Below are 12781 nucleotides of genomic sequence, written 5' to 3' on the forward strand. Positions count from 1 at the left end.
CTAGTTTTTTTATTTATAACAGTGTAGGGAAGTAGATTGTCCTTGCCTTCTTCCAATATAAAATTTTGAGTTCTAACCCTGGAATTTCCAAGCAGTCACCCCTCCCAGGCAAGTACTAACCACGCAAAAGATTCCTTAATTTCTGAAATCAAAAGACATAGGACCAGAGTGAAATAAGCCAGACTGTGTCTAATTGGCCTCTTGCCCTTCTTGTTTAAATTATCCATGTAATGGAGAACCATAATAATAATAATAATAATAATAATAATAATAATAATAATAATAATAAAGTTGGAAGAGACCTTGGAGGTCATCTAGTCCAACCCCCTGCTCAGGCAGGAACCCTACACCATTTCAGACAGATGGCTGTCCAGTCTCTTCTTAAAAACTTCCAGTGTGGGAGCATTCATCACTTCTGAAGGCAGGTTGTTCCATTGGTTAATTGTTCTAACTGTCAGGAAGTTTCTCCTTAGTTCTAAGTTGCTTCTCTCCTTGATCAGGCGCCTTCCATCCTTTGCTTCTCGTCCTGCCTTCAGGCGCCTTGGAGAATAGCTTGACTCCCTTTTCTTTGTGGCAGCCCCTGAGATATTGGAACACTGCTATCATGTCCCCCCTCGTCCTTCTCTTCGTTAAACTAGACATAACCAATTCCAGCAGCTATTCCCATCTTGTGGATTCCTTAAACAAAAACTTCATCTGGTACATGAGATGTTATTTGGCTGCAATATAGGCATACACATTGGAATTGGTAAAGGTAATTATGAAAGGGAGGAGTGTTACTTAAAACCTAGGTAGCAATGCAAGAGATAGGAATGTCACATTATTATGCAGCGCACTTATGAGTATATTGCTCTGCATAGTAATGTGACACACCTACTTCTTGCATTCCTAGGCCTCTGGCCTTACTTTATAATAATGCTATTCCTATAAGTGGCTGTAGATACAATTTAAACATGCATGATAGAACTTGGGACTTCTGACAGAATGAGTTGTGGACCATAATAAATGCATTTGGACACAATCCATGGTTGCACCAGTGAACTAACTTCTGCTTCTCTGACAGAACTTTCTCCCAGAGCAATTCAGATTTGCTTTAAGTGCCCCCCCAACCTTCCAGAATAGATTGACCTCCATGGAGGGACTGTAGAACAAGGCAGTGATTAGTCTTTCATCAGCCTGATGGAAGCAACATATCAATTGCATTCTAACACGAAACTTAGGTCTTATTAACGATGCTTATTCCCTTTGAATTTATAGGTTATATAGTGCCTTAAGAAACTGGAGAGCAAATAAAAAAGAGTTCACACATTGCACAAAACCTTGTTTGTTTAATTATGGTTTGTTGACTAAACCACAACAGTTTCACACATTACACTACACTTTAAACTCGAAGATTTGTCTGTGAAGTCATCCATACCCACTTCAGACCATTCATTCAGTGACTGTTCAAAGTTGTGATGGTGCTGAATGAGTGATACTTATGACCTGCCTTGAAGTTTCAGCTGTTGTAGTGCCCCTGCAGTCACATGGTTGTAATTTAGGCACTTGGAAACCAGCATGCATTTACAATGCTGGTTTCAGTGTCTCATGGTCACGTGATCACCTTTTGCAACCTTCCCTGCCAGCTTCCCATAAGCAAAGTCAATGGGGAAGATGGCAGGGAAAGTTGAAAGTCACTTTGGTAAGCCCCACCCATGCACCAGGCCTCCTGCAGACTACACCACAGCCTCCTTCCTTTGGTCTCCCTGCACTTCATCCAACCCATGCCCTTCTTTCCTTAGTTTCCCTGTGCTCATACACACACACCTGTGCCTTCCTTCATGTAACCTCCTTCCCTAGGAGGGCCAGCATTGGTTGTGGGTGGGTGGGATGGTGCTGCAAGTAGGAGAAAAAGTAGGACATCTTGTGAATTTCCCATGCTGTCTCTCACATTTCACTTGTGGGAAGTTGTCAGGGAAGTTTACAAATGGAAATTACATTTTATTTGGTTGTTTCTATTGTTAATCTGTGATCACAAATAAGTTTAAAACCATGATATATGTGTTCATACAACACAAAAACAAAACTAAATAAACCACATTAGTACTATGTGTGGCTTCTGTAAGAGCAATTGATAATCCTGAAAATTCTCAAAAGGATTTTAGTAGTCAGGGTTGCTGACTTGCATTTACAATATATAAAATATGCTAAAAACCCTTAATATTTGCTGATTTAGTTATATAGGAACTGTTCTTATCCTTTGATACCATTGATTATCTTTTTATGCCCAGATTAATATCCACTCAGATAGTAGTCAGATTTTGTTATTAATCTACACTCTTACCAAAATACATACAATATTAAAGATGTTTACTTAGAGGTAAATCTATCTTCATTGATCAGACTTCGCAAAATTATGGTTCTCCTGCTAAAATTCAGCTTTAAAAAAATATCTAAAAAGACCTGATTTTTTTTGAATTTATTTAAATTCTCCAACACACACCCTTTTGTTGTATTAAAGATTTTTTTTAAATTCTTCCTTGAGGAAAATTTCTGTTAAAATATTTCCTGGTCCATCTTAACTTCCTTTTTCCCCCTCTTCAGTTTCCCAATGTATTCCTCTGAAACAAATATTAAGGGAGAATAGCTCACAAATAGCTTTGGTATTTTTCAAATAAGAACATACTCATGTGTTGACTGAGAATTTTCAGCTTCTCTGTTTGCTCCCAATTTAGTCAATTGTTAAAGTTTTTTTTTCTTTTGTCTTCCTCTTTTTGAAAATGTTAGCAGTGTTTTGGAATATCTTTCCACAGCCAGAGCAGCAGGGGGTTGGACTTGATGACCTCCAAGGTCCCTTCCAACATTATTATTATTATTATTATTATTATTATTATTATTATTATTATTATTATTATTATTATTATTATTATTACTGTTGTTGTTATTATTATATCTATTTCCAGTATCTATCCCATTTACAGTCTGTTCTCTTCAATAAGTAGAACTGCATTTAGTTGAGATACTTTAGTAAAACAGCCAACTATCTTAAAATATCCTATTATTTGCCCAAACATAAATCCCAGAAGACATTGTGAACAAGAATGTTTCAATTCCCGCAACTGGAAAAGTTTTGACAAGTTCCAACTAAAGATCCCAAGCATCTTGGCAACAAAAAAGGACCAGTTATTGCCATCAATGCTTTGGCAGAGCCCCAAGAAATATAGAACAAAAATGCTTTGAACAGCTCAGAGCTCAGGGTGTGTCCCCAGTTTTCAAGGTGTGTGCTATGACTCATTGTGTTATCATGTTGCGCTGAGTGCACAACATGCTGTGTGTGTAAAACTGAGTACCTGAGCTGTGGTTTCCAAATTCTTCCAGTTGCAATTTCCTATCACTACAGCTAAATGTTTTAATAGTATAATGTTGCTTTGCAAAAAATCTGGAAACCAACCCTTCTAATTCCCATTTTAAGCACCACCTATTTAGAGCCCAGCTTTTCATGAAACTGGGATAGCCTCAAGTTTTTCTTTTTGATTATGTCTTGAATGTGAATTTTCGTTGTACTAAATTAAATGTTGAAAAAATGTGATAGAATTTAAAATAGGCTAATTTGAAACTCGGATGGAAGACCACCCAGAAATATTTTTTAAAACAAATTAAGTGAAATGTTCAGAAAAAGGCTATCTGTACCAAATATGTTTGTATTGTTACCAAAAGAACTTTACAGTATATGGATGTATCCATGTAGTCACCAGTTTTCTTCAGCTCAGTGGAGATTTTCATTTCCTGAGATTTGGAGATGGAGATTATATGATGCACTTGCTGAGCTTCTCGCTATAGTGCAACTAATAGTAAATCCCTTAGCTTTATTGATTACCTTATTGATCCAGAAATTTATGAATTTTCCTCACTATATAATTTGTTTGCCAGCATAGCTATTGAATCATTTTTATTCCCAAACCTGACACCAACTCCTCTGTTCTCTTAAAAAGAACAAAGTCCTCTGACTAAAAAAAAAAAAAAACGACAAATGGGAGAAAAAAATAACTGAACATCTAAAACAGCACAAAACAACAGAATAAGGTAGCTTGCATTGAAGCTAGTTTCAAAGAAACAGAGAGTACAAATATTAAAAGATGCTAAAACTGTAGTATCAAATATAAGCAGCACCTCATTGCAAGAAACAAATCAACTAATGTACAGCATGAAAGGAGTTACTGGATACTTGGGTGAGAAATCAACAAAGATGTAAATAAAACTAAAAAGTGCATCACCAAAATGGAAGGTCAGGCTGGAAAATAAGATCAGTATGCTAAAATCAGATGCAATCCCAGAAACATCTAAACACCACTTGAACACCATCAACACTGAAAAAAAAATCACCCTCGGTCAATTGCAAAAAACACCAACAACTGTCTATCCCAGGTCCTTGGGAAGGACATAATAAAAATGCCAAATCCTGTCTAAACACATGGCAGTTTACAAATTATGAGGGGGGGGGACAAAGAAAACCCCTAATCTAAAAGGGAACATCATTCATTTTCATCAGAGTCCTGGGCAAAGAGCCACACCTTCAAGGGCCTTGCAAATACCACCAGGATGGGGCCCATTTGTTTCTGGGAAAGGGGAGAATCTTGTTTCAGAGGGTAAGTGGTACTTGCAGAGAAGTTTCATTTTCAGGATGGTGTTAGATGCCATTATTTAACTGAAGGAATCCAGTGCATGTCAATCCTTCCAGATCAAATTGGCCCAACAAATACTATGGGAGATAGGTGGCCCCTCAAGTAACAAGACTTATGCCATGCAGGTACATTACTTCTTTTGTACCTACAATATAAACTGCTTACTTAGCCATATTCCTGAAGCTTTAACAGTTAGTTATTATATATGTGGTTTTGTTTCTGAGAGACAAGTATTGCAAAATGTGGTATGAAGTCTGACAAGCAGCTATAACTATCTCATTGCAGATCTTGAAGGTACAGGAAGGAAGTTCAAAATTTAAGCACTTAGGTCACATTCCATGGAAGAGTATGAGAGAGAAAAGAAGAATTCTACAGATAAATTGTGGAACATAAATGCTGGAGATAGGTGGAATTATTTTTGGAACCATTCTGGATGAGGAAATGGTTTGCACCTCACAAAAACTATCCAAAAGAACATTTGCCTGAAATGTGCTAAGAGTTTTAAATTGTATCCTGGGTGGATTGGACATGAAGTCTCCAAAGTACAAACTTCAGATACTATAGACTCAGACTCATAAATAAATGTCAGATTCATAAAGACATATAACCTGTCTGCAGCTATTTCTTTTTTCAAATATTTCTGTTTATCTTTTAACTTTGTGAAGAGTTTTTTGAAAATCAATGCAGATTACATCTCTCTCTCTCTCTCTCTCTCTCTCTCTCTGTGTGTGTGTGTGTGTGTGTGTGTCTTAATGAAATGGAAGAATGAATAAAAGCAGTATTGATTACTTGTATTACTTGCATCTCTTCAACCAAGGAAAAGATATATAACTTACTCCCCAAAAGCAAATTACAGATCTTCCCCAATGTAGAAAGTAATAACAACACTGGACATCTGTGATGTGTTATAGAAATAACAGAAACAGAAGAAAATGAAGAAATAGTACTGAAGTTCTTGATTTTATTGAGTATAGTTGAACATGTATCTTGAACTTCAAGGAAGTGATTTTCTATAATCCTAGAGGAAAAAAAAATGAACAGGATTCTACAGCAAGGGAAACTAGTGTGAAAAGGAGTTCAAGATGAGAAGGAGTTTTATTGAAAAAATAATTCTAGTGAATGAAAATGGAATAAATCAGTGTAATTGAACAAAGGTTAGTGATGATTTAAAAAGAGACCTATCTCAAAAAGAGAGATTGATCACCAAAGAATTGTATATTCAGGTAGTCTGGAACTGTAAAGATGATATCAAAAGGAATAAAGCTGAGAATAAATATTGAGGTTGGCAAATGATGTTAAGAACAGCAGTAAGGTCTTTTTTGCATAGGTTCCAATTAAAAGGAAAAAAGAATCACAAATCAACAGCTGTAGAAATATGCCAAAAATATGGCAAATATAAACAGCCACTAGGGCTTATATTTGATTAGTTCTGAAAATTATAGAGTGGAGGTGTGTGAATGTTTTCAAAGGAAAAAAGGTAACTATAAAGCAAAGGCTGATATTAATACCTGAGATTGATATCTAATCACTCTATACCGTGAAAATAATAATTATCATTCTGAAAACAATATGGTAGATAATGTATGCTAGCATAGATTTATTAATGAGAAGTCTTGCTAGTTCCTTTCATCTTTTTGATTAGGTAATTCACATCTTTTTGATTAGGTAATTCAGATTGTGAAGAATGTGTAAATGTGATATATCTTGATTTCATTTATTAACAACATAGGTCATAATATTGTGATTAGCAAGATATCTAACCTTCAGCTAGAAGCAATATAATTATGTCAATGCATTGCTGGTGTCCAAATTATACTAAAAATTATATTCAAATCATGTTTATCAATGGTTCCTTATTGAACTGGGTCCAGTTCTGAGCCTGATATTCATCAATATTTTCATTAATCTATTATATAGATAAAGAGATGGATAAAATAGTGATCAGATTTGAAAATGGAATGAACAATACAAACAGAATTACTAATTATCTTGGTAGTGTCAGAATCCAATTATACTTCATCTCCAGTTATCAATTATAGAAAACCCCATTTCTGCCCTCTCTGGATTCTGCCATAAAGAAAGAGAGGGGGGTGAACAAAGGGGCTTTATGGCCCTCACTTCCTTTGGTACAACTTCAAAGGGTTTGAATGTGGTTAGCACCAAAAGGCCTTATCATAACAAAGGAGGCTATTTACCTTTCATGTAGTTTATCTGAAGTCTCCATCCAGACGGAAGAAAGGAAAAAAGGGGTGGGATTGTGATGTCTGAAACTGTCACTGGAAGAGGGGGGTGATTGGGTGGGACTACTGGGGAACCCCTTAAAACCTCAAATGGGAGAGCTTGAACCCCAAGTCCTGTCTAGAATGCCTGCAACCATTTTCTCTTAATAAAGGATCCCTGTTGGAAGAATTATTCCAAGAGTTCTGTCTTCTTAAGATGCAAAGTGGGGTGGGTCCTTACCGGTAGCTTAGAAAAGGGTGGAAAATAAGAGAACTACAAAATTCTGCACTGAGGAAAAAGAAATAAAATAAAGTGGAAAATATCTTATTTGCAATTTGAATTGTAATTGATCACAAGCTGAATATGAGTCAGCAATGTGATAAGGTGGCTAAAAATAAATAATGGGAAGTTATAATTCACTATAATTTAAGGATGGCATTAAATTCCCATGTCATGGTTCCATTAAATGAAGCCAGTCAAAAAAACTTCAAGGCAAAGAATTTGTCCTCGAGAACATTTTATTTGGAAACAAGATATCAGCACTTCCATAGTTGAACCCAAAACTGAAAATTCCTTCCCTGATACAAAGTTATAAGTTGTAATTCCCACCCCAAACCAAGCTGTCATACATCATATTCCCCAATGACAAATAAGCACGGGCTTTTCTCCCCCACCCTCCTATCCCCAAAATTCTTTGCTCACAATGACCTTGATTAAAAATGCAGCTGCAATTGTTATGACTAACTAAGAACGCTCATACCTCTCTCTCCCCCCTTATTCTATCTATGTAAAAAAAATTCCCAGTTACAGAGTGGAAAGTTACAATGGGGCAAAATAGAAATTACCAATATTTTTTAAAACACAAGGTCCAGGAAGGGTTAATTAAAAGTTGGAATACTGTCAAATCTCAATATTACACAAAGATTCCGACTTGGGTATCGCCATTGGAGGCAGTTATATACCCCAATTTGCTTAGGAAAGATAAGGTTATCAGGTATAAAGACATTTTGACAGAAGAGGGTCTTTTAAAATCTAAACAAGAGTTAAGACAACAAGGAATAGAGATAGAGTGGTGGTCTTACCTCCAGAGCTAAGCAAGATATCTGAAAGATAAACATGAATGGTGTATTTATAGACAAGATATGGGACTAGATAAAATTCTGCTTGGTCCAAAAAAAAAAAAACCAAATAAAGAATATTTACAAACACCTATTGGAGTATAGGCTATTTGAAGAACAGATTAAAGAAACAATGGTGACATGGGCGAGAGATCTAGGACACAACATCAATTTGGATCAATGGCAGCAGGTGTGGATGCGAAATAATAAAATTACATTGGCGTCATGATATAAAGAAAATTCGTATAAGATGATTTACAGATGGCATCTCCCTCCAGCAAGATTAGCCAAAATGTACAAAGGATACTCATCATTAGGTTGGAAATGTAAAAAAGAAAGGGGCACATATTTTCATGTTTGGTGGTTATGTAAGGAAGCGCAGGGATATTGGCGTATGGTTTGGGAATGGGTAACAGAAATGAATATGCAAAACATTCAGTATAAACCTGAGACATTGTTGCTAGGAATTCTTGAAAATAATGTTAGTAAAGAAGATATGTATTTATTTACTCATGTGGTTACAGTGGCAAGAATTGTATTCGCTCAAAATTGGAAAGCTACGGCTATACCTAGTGAGGAAATCTTAATTCATAAAATTATGCACTGTGCAGAATTAGATAGGTTAACTAAAAGACTCAAAAATCAGGATGAAACGGATTTTTACCAAATTTGGAACAAATTTTATAGTTGGTGGGCGGAAAATATGGAAGTCATTGTAATGAGAGATTAGAGATTAGAGTGATGTTATTGTATATTGTATAGGTTTTTTATTAGTAATTAATTGTGAATATGAACTGAGATGTATGTCAAATCTGATTTACCATGTTCAATGTTTTTAATTTTTGTTATTCAATAAAAAATATTAAAAAAAAGAAAGTTACAATGAACAACAAAAATAAAATGGCTACGGTTTCTTCTATTGTCACAATGCTGACATCCCCTTCATTGCACATGTTTAGAAAGTGACTGGACAACCATTTGTTTTTGATGTTTAATTTAAATCCCTACACTGAGCAGGGGATTAGACTTGATGACCATACTCTTCCTTTTCCATTTTATGATTCTAAAAAAAATAAAAGTGAGTTGCTTTTAGTGCTAAAGAAATGGACCAGAATCTTATTGGAATGTTGATTGTCTGACGTCAACAGGAAAAGGCAATTGGTGGAATTTACAAAACAGTGAGATAAGTGTGAGATGAAATTAACAGTGTCATTAAAACTATGGAAATATAAATTGTACAAATGCCTTAAGGGAATGCAAAGGGTAAAAAAGAAAAACAAATGGAGAACCTCTCTTTTTCTTCATCTATATAATTGATTTAATTTTCTTTTTTGATTATAAATAAAAGCATGATGATTGCCAGAAAAGCTTCAAGACTTGGTGAGGAAAGAAAAGGCTCATTGGAACAACCAAAAGCAAAGGGGATTGGATTACTCCAGAAGTACTACAGAGGATGTGTAGCATCCCAGACAATTCTGCAGACCATTATCATTGCTGGAAAGAATCTCTATTATAAAAATGAATGTCCTGTCTAGAATGATGTTTTTGTTTCAAACAATACCTATTTTCAAACAATAACTATTTGTTTCAAACAATATTGATGAACCATTTAAGTGATGGCAGAAGGATATCTAGTTTGTATGGCAAGAGTTACATATAAAGTCTTCAAGATGCAAAGGAACAAGGTGGATTAGGATTGCCTAATTTAAAACTGTAATTTGCAAACAGCTATTTGGTTTGGATAAAAAAGTAGATGTTACTGAGAAATAAAAGAATTTTAGAAGTGTACAATCTGAGATTTGGATGGCTTGTTTTTTATGTATAATAAAGCTAAGGCTAATTATATTTTAAAAATCTCTATGTTAGACATGCCATATTTATAATATGGAATAGATATAAACATAGACTGTGCCCAAAAGTACTTATAAGCAGGGCTTTTTTTTCTCAGAACGCCCAGAATGGAGTTTTGACACCTTTTTGGGATGGAACCTTGTAGGGTAGGCAAGGCGGGTTGTACGATGTGTGTGAGTTCCAGCACCTTTTTTTTTTTTTAAAAAAAAAAAAAGCACTGCTTATAAGAGTTTCAGCACAAGAAGCATTTTATAGGAAAAAAACAGCAGGTAAAGAGAAATGGTTAACTTGAAAATGTTAGATCATGGAGAATGTAAAAAAATCAGTGCAGAGGCACTGATTTTTCAGAGGTTTTTGTATACAGAGCTAAGAGAAAAATTTAAGGTAAATGACAAGACTTTTGGAAATGAACAACAAAAGACAAAATTTCAAGCTGAATTATATACAGAAGATGCAAAAACTCTTTCTGAAATTTGAAATGGCTGACAAACAAGTGAAAGAAGATATGACAAAATCAGCTAAGAATATTGGACACAATGTATTGTTGGAACAGTGGGAAAATGTGTTTGAAAGGACTGATATTCACATCGTTAATAACTAAAAAGAGAATTTCTATAAAATGCTGTATTGTTGGTATATGACTCCAGAAAAATTAGCCAGAATCTATACTTCAAATTTATATTGGAAATGTGAGTTATTTTATCATGCCTAATGAACTTGTAAAAAAGCCAGATTTGGGGTTTAAATACATATACTAATACAAACATTTTAAAGATTAAGATTTAACTGAAACCAGAACTTTTCTTGTTTGGATTAATTGTTAAGATAACAAGAAAAGAGCCAAGGAAGACTATTTTTATATATGATCTCTGCTAGGAGACTACTATACGCATAAAAATGGAAAGACTTTGATATATTCACAGTGAAATAATGCTTGCTGACAATAATGGAATTAGCAGAAATGGCAAACTTAACTTAGAGAAAAATTGACTATTTTATTAGTGACTGGAAATCCCTTATGAAATTTTTTGCTGAAAAAAGGAAAAGATAAACTTGTGATTTAGGGCTTGGATGATGATAGTTTATGGAAGAAGGAAATTACGATATAACCTTAGCGTGAAAGGTTGAAATATAAGTGTATTTTAACAGCTGTCAAAAGGATTGGAGTATCTTTTCTTTCCTTTTCTTATTTTCTATTTCTATTTTTCTTACTTATTCACTATTCTTCTTTAGTTTCTTTGTTTCTTTTGTAATATATGGAATGCTTTTATCTTGCAAAAATTTCTTCAATGAAATTTATATTAAAAGTATAATTGTAGTTAGCATTGATTTGCTTTGGAGACTTTTGAGCATGCTTTGTTATAGCAAACTTGTCTATGTCCCATCATTCACATTGAGAAAAATGCAAAATGTTCCTCATAATCAAATCAGTCTTTACAAGAGTTCTTCCTTTTCCTCTTTTTAAAAACAAGTTGTTCATGTCAAAGAAACAGTTTTTCAGAATCATTTATTTCTTCTTTTTAAAATATGGTTTTGTTAATCTGATTTAAATATAATGAATTTTATATTTTAATTATTTATGTATAATTATATTTTTTTGCATATACACTAACAAAAATATTGCATGAAGGGAAAACTTTTAAGTGCAGATTATTTAAAGACTATAGTAGAAAGCAGATGCTCAGATATCAACATCTCTCTAATGGTTTATGATCTCTAGTTTTATGGTCTGCTTTTTTCCCCCTCAATACACATCCTTATTTTTTCCAAATCTATTTAGAGAAAAAAAAAACCACTCCTAAGCCACTATTTTTGTTTGTTAAAAGGAATGAGATAAAATGCTGAAACTAATAAGACAGTTATTTGTGTTTTTGAAAAATGCTTAATAGAGATATCAAGTACCAATATATACAGAGCTAAACACATCAATTTATAACTCATAGCTTCTGAGATCATGAATTTTAAAGTGTGTTGTGGGATTGCAGCATTCTGAATTCAGAATATCTCATATATTTTGTAGAATTATTCTCTAATATTTGAGATTTTTTTCCAACTTCTCCTTAACTCATAACCACCAATTTTAAACATACTCAGTTTTGTAGCTACTGGGTAGGCTCAGTTATAGTACATAAAACTGTCCATTTCTCTCCCTCTGCCTCCCCACCTCTCATTCGGAATAAGACTTAAGAGGCTTCTAATAAAAGCTGCTCACCAGATTTTGCTTTTCCTGACAAATGAGTTTTAAACATCTAATCAGCTGTAGAGTGCCTTTTTCTTCTACAACTTGTTATGCTGCCTAATTATGGCTATTCCAACCTTCTTAATAGTGCTCTGGGACTTTAACCTGAATGAAGCTTTTGCATGTGGCAGCTGTGGAGAACTGGCAAGGGTAGATTTTCCTAGCCTGCTCTCCTCACATTTGACAGAGGCCCATGACTGAGTTCATGATGTAGAACACAAGTGTCAAACTCGATCACGTCACATGACGTATCATTACATATTGCAATTTTTTTTGGGCATGGTCTGTGTGTGACGCATCTGGCCTGTGGGCCACCAGTTTGACACCCCTGCTGTAGAAGGAATATTGAGCTACATGAGGGGAAAAAACTGTTTAGAAAGACAGAGAAACTATCTCTATCACAGAATTAATAAGCAGCTTGTATTGGGCTTCATATCACTCCTCCTTTGGTTTTCTTTCCTTTTGCTAATGATATGCCTGAAATGATTTTATGATTTAATGTTCAAGCAACTGATTTCTACTTAAGTGCCCATTTTAAAGCATATAAAGCAGGAAAAATGCAGGGTAGAAACCTGGGTTGAAGGGCCAAGACCATATTTTAAACTAGTACTTTGGGGTACCACTATCAAGGAAAAATAAAATGAACTTGATTTTAGTGGTTATTTTTGCCTCTTATATCTACTTGCCACCAT

Source organism: Crotalus tigris, unplaced genomic scaffold (assembly GCF_016545835.1).
Source record: "Crotalus tigris isolate CLP2741 ecotype Arizona unplaced genomic scaffold, ASM1654583v1 scf7180000024396.1518868, whole genome shotgun sequence".
In the NCBI taxonomy this organism is placed as follows: domain Eukaryota; kingdom Metazoa; phylum Chordata; class Lepidosauria; order Squamata; family Viperidae; genus Crotalus; species Crotalus tigris.